Source organism: Ictidomys tridecemlineatus, chromosome X (genome assembly GCF_052094955.1).
Source record: "Ictidomys tridecemlineatus isolate mIctTri1 chromosome X, mIctTri1.hap1, whole genome shotgun sequence".
Lineage (NCBI taxonomy): Eukaryota > Metazoa > Chordata > Mammalia > Rodentia > Sciuridae > Ictidomys > Ictidomys tridecemlineatus.
The window spans coordinates 91962734-91967900 of record NC_135493.1 but is presented as its reverse complement, the minus strand read 5'-3'; the positions used below and the strand labels follow the sequence as shown (position 1 = coordinate 91967900).

The window sequence follows — 5167 nt, the reverse complement described above, 5'->3', positions numbered from 1 at the left end:
TACTGAACAAATATCTCAATGTAGAAATGAATCAGAAATGATAGTTTAGAGATTCCTGACAGAAGGCCCCTTAATCTTACTCAATACAACACAGAAGGAAATAAAAGATCATGAACCCTATGTGACATAACAAAATTGCCACATTCACAGAAAACTAAAATGGGAAAAGAGAGTTATTGAGAACATTCACTGTAGTCAAAGAAAAAATAGAGAGTGCAGAAATTTTGGTAGAAAATAAGATGCTCAGGGACTAGGATACTTGTATGAAAATGTTCACTGTAACTGTTTATAACAGAAAAAAAAACTGGAAACAGTCCAACTGTCCACTAATAACTGAATGACTGAAAAACTCATAGTCCATTTATACTCGGGAATACAACACAATAGCTAGAAAAAATGTTGTAAGCCCTTGTATATATGAATAGAAAGAAAAATAACATTTTTAAGTTGAAAAGACAAATTTCGGGGCTGGGGATGTGGCTCAACTGGCAGCACACTCGCCTGGCATGTGTGGGGCGCTGGGTTCGATCCTCAGCACTACATAAAAACAAAAATAAAGGGGCTGGGGATGTGGCTCAAGCAGTAGCACACTCGCCTGGCATGCCTGCGGCCCAGTTCAATCCTCAGCACCACATACAAACGAAGATGTTGTGTCCGCCAAAAATTAAAAAATAAATATTAAAAATTCTCTCTCTCTCTCTCTCTCTCTCTCTCTCTCTCTCTCTCTCTCTCTCTTTCAAAAAAAAAAGATGTTGTGTCCACCGAAAAAACTAAAAAAATAAATATTAACAAATTCTCTCTCTCTCTCTCTAAAAAAAAGAAAAGACAAATTTCTAGGTATGTTAAAAATACAACATTACTTATGTCTGTTTATATAAAAAAAAACCTAAAATACATACCACATGACAAAATTAATTCATTATTTATGTTTTTGTTTTGAGAGAGGTAGATGTCTGATTGAATCTAATGGACAAGAAGTATTTTAGGCATGATACCAGATGCTCTGGGGTCCTCTGCACCTGCGCCCGCTTGTATAAAGGCCCAGGCTATGTGGTGCCACTGGAGTGGCCTTGTCCTGCACTTTTTTCTTACCTTGTGTGGATACTACCCTGCTCCTGTCAGCCTCTGGCCTTCCAGCTTCTTGAGACCAAATTCCATGCCTTCAATTAAATTACAGAGTTCTTATGTGGGAGATATTTGAAGTTGATGTAGAAATTGCCAAACAAAATCTGTTGACAATCAAGACCATGTTGGATGATTTGGGAATGGATGATGAAGCAGATGATGACCCAGTTCCTGTAGCAAATGTTAATGCAGCAATATTAAAAAAGGTCATTCAGTGGTGCACACACTACAAGGATGACGCCCCACCTCCTGAGGATGATGAGAACAAAGAAAAGCAAACAGAAGATATCCCTGTTTGGGATCAAGAATTCCTGAAAGTTGACCAAGGAACTCTTTTTGAACTTATTCTGGCTGCAAACTACTTAGACATCAAAGCTTTGCTTGATGTTACACACAAGACTGTTGCCAATATGATCAAGAGGAAAACTCCTGAGGAGATTTGCAAAACATTCAATATCAAAACGACTTTACTGAAGAGGAGGAAGCCCCCATAATACTATAAGGATTGTTCCAAATACTAGTTGCACAGCTCTGTGTACAATTGTTAATATTAGACACATTGTACACAAATGCAGCAGCAAATCAATTGTATTGGCATAATATTGTCCTTATTGCATGTGTAGTTGAGTACAGACTCCTAACCTGTGGCTGAATTTCTTCTAGTATGAGAGAGCATTTCTTTTTTCTTTATTCTGAATAAAACTGATCTGTGGGGCTGGAGTGGTAACTCAGTGGTAGAGTGCTCACCTTGCATGTGGGAGGCACTGGGTTTGATCCTCAGAATCACATAAAAATAAATTAAAGGTATTGTGTACATCTACAACTAAATTTTTAAAAAAATGAACTGTGTGTTCTCTGTAGAAATTGGCAAATAAAATAAATAAATAAATAGAAGTATTTTAGCTTCATCCATATTATGTGATTTTTAACTATAAAAGTATTTATGTTAGTTATTAATATTATGAAAATTTGATTAAAATATAATTGTATGTTAAAATTGTTTAATTATATTTTTAAAAAGGTTGCTCTAGTCTTCTGACATCATTGCATTAGGGTTAAATTCTCATTCTTATTGAAATGACCTACTTTTATCTCTAGAAGGTTTTTCATTTTTTTTCTCAGTATTTTGAAATTACATACTGTTTTAAATATCATGTGATGGATTTTAAAGTTGATTTCTCAATTAAAAACTACTAATCTGGGTTTTGAAAAATTTATCATTTATTCATTAATTTCCTCCTTTCTACTTTCTTTGCTGGAAAGATTGCTTTTGTACATCTGAAATTTATTCTTTTCTCTCTCTCTCTCTCTCTCTCTCTCTCTCTCTCTCTCTCTCTCTTTCTTTTTTTGGTACCAGGTGTTGAACCCTGGGGCAATCAACCACTGAACAACATCCTCAGTCCCTTTTGTACCTTATTTAGAGACAGGATCTTGCTGAGTTGCTCAGGGCCTCCCTAAAGTGCTGAGCCTGCCAGCTTACAGACTAAAACTTACACCATAGATTCTCCTGGTTCTCAGGCCTTCAGACCCACACTAGAGTCAAGCTACTAACTATCCAGTTTTCAAGCCTGCCAAGTCAACCTGCAGATCATGGGACTTGTCTGCTTTCACAATCCTGTGAGCCACTGTAACCTTATAATACAACTCTGTCTCCCTTCCTTCTTTCCTTTCTTCCATCCTTCCCTCTTTCCCTCCCTGCCTCCCTCTGTCCCTCCTTCCTTCCTTCTTTCTTTCCTTCTTCTTCTTCTTCTTCTTCTTCTTCTTCTTCTTCTTCTTCTTCTTCTTCTTCTTCTTCTTCTTCTTCTTCTTCTTCTCTCTCTCTCTCTCTCTCTCTCTCTCTCTCTCTCTCTCTCTCTCTCTCTGTGTGTGTGTGTGTGTGTGTGCATGTGTGTATTCTGTTGCTATGGAGAACTCTGCTCAAGAACTTTTTGAAAATGACTGCTGTTTGTCAGTTGTGAATCTTACAAAAGGAATCAGGTAAGGTACAGTCAGAAAGATGACTATCATGCTATATCTCTCCAAATTTTTAGAGTAGAGGAATTGTTTGCTGGGACACCCTGATTAATCACAGATGCCGTGGTTTATCCCTAGATAATTTGATTTCTTTTTTATTTGGATAGCCCTTCTTGTTTGTATATTAAGAGATAGGTAATATATACAGCTCCATGCATATATTGGCGAGGGAAGGAAGCCAACAATTCCATGTAGAAATTTAGCTTTTGTTATCATTTCTCACTCCTGCCCCTCTCAGGCCTGCTATTTCCCATACTGAATTATTTTCCAGAGCACTTCTATGTCAGTTTATTCCACTGTAGCCACCACTGTGTATGTAGTCTAAGCTTTGGTTTTCTCTTCTTTGTTCATCTGATTTTTTGTCTATTATTTTTTCCATATTCTAGAAATCTTTAAAATCTCTTCTGTGGTAATGATGTACATTCCCATTTTTTTTTTATTCTTGTGAGCTCATCCCCTTTTCAGTAGTTTTTTCTGTTATTTTAATAGAGTTTCCTAAGGGGGAAGAGAAAAACATATGTGGTCATTTGCCATCTTTAGCAAAGTAAGAGCTTTGGGGATACTCTAGGTTATACAAAAAAAAATTATATTCTTTAGTAGTGCTTTTTGAAATAGAAGAGAAAAACTAGACCTTGTAAAACTATTCACAGATACCTATGAATGTATGTTTATACCTATGAATGTATGATTATTTCTTTGTATAGTAAATAGTTGTTATACTGTATTTTTAGGGAATAAAAACAAAAAAATGTCCAAACATATTTAGTACAAATGCAACCATCATAGGCTTAACTATATAGTTCACATTAGCAACTACATAACTTTTTAAAAAATATTTATAACCTATAGATTTGAAACATGTGAATATGGAGGGCTGACTGTATTATTTCCTTGATCTCTGAATGCCCTTCTGAAAAAGATGTATATAAGTACACACCTCTTCCCTGCCTAGATGGTTATTTAATCTCCAATTTCTACCATTCCTTACTCATCATATCCCAGGTGAGAAATATCCCTGTTTATAACTGAAAACACATTTCCAAACAAAATGAGGCCTTGATTTGCATCTAAAGCCACACTAAGCTTCAAGACTTCTGGGGCCCATTCTTACCTTCAGTGGTTGAACTTGGCTCCTCCTAAAATCTTTCATAGATTGTTAAATTTTAGAGCTGAAAGGGTTTTTAAAGTACTCATTTTGCAGGTAAAGAAACTGAGTTGCAAAGGCATAATAATTTGCCCAAGGTCAAGCACTTAGTTTACCAAAGAACTGGATATAGGATCCTTGACTTCTAACTATTATACTCAATTTTTCTTCCATAATAATCAAAATAAGACTAGTAGCCAAACTTCTACAGCTACTACAAGCCAAATTTACCTTAATAATAGCTCAAAGGTAGATATAATTATTATCTCCTTTTAACAGATATGAAAGATGATACAAGAGAGGCTAAATAACCTCTGCAAGGTCACACAATAATTCACAGATCCAAGACTGAAAACCAAGAAATTTGCCTGCAGAATCTCTGTTCTTTGCAATCATACCTTTCTGCCTTTCTACATGGTGAGACTTTTATTTCAGTGGTTGTTTCTAAAATAAGACTCCAACAAGAGTGATACACAGTGGTAGAGCACTTGTGCAGCATACACAAGGCCCTGGGTTCAATTTTCAATGCTGCTAAATAAATAAATAAATAAATAGAAATAGAAATAGAAATAGTACAATGAGAACCTTCTCACAAACACTCCAAATACAAAAACACTTTGCCTGAGGCTTTGTCGATGATAAATTTGACAGGAAAACTAACAAACTTTCCTCCAAGTTCTTATCCAGAAATGATAGAGGAAAGAAATTTAGGAAGATTTTGCATTTTGGCCCAAACTTAAGCTGGAGAGACACTGGTGCATAGCTGGAACATTGACATTAGACAGTAAAATAATCAAATATAGACAGAGTTTTCTAGATTTTCAGAAGTTTTTTTCTCACTAAGCATTTTGCTGGTAGCTCTTAACAAAGCAGGTTATATATTCT

General features: G+C 35.7%; 1 pseudogene; it reads left to right on the top strand.

The window, feature by feature from the left end:
* The first annotated feature begins 1141 nt into the window (after positions 1-1141).
* On the top strand, positions 1142-1627 carry LOC101973052 (S-phase kinase-associated protein 1 pseudogene; annotated as a pseudogene).
* The last annotated feature ends 3540 nt before the right edge of the window (positions 1628-5167 follow it).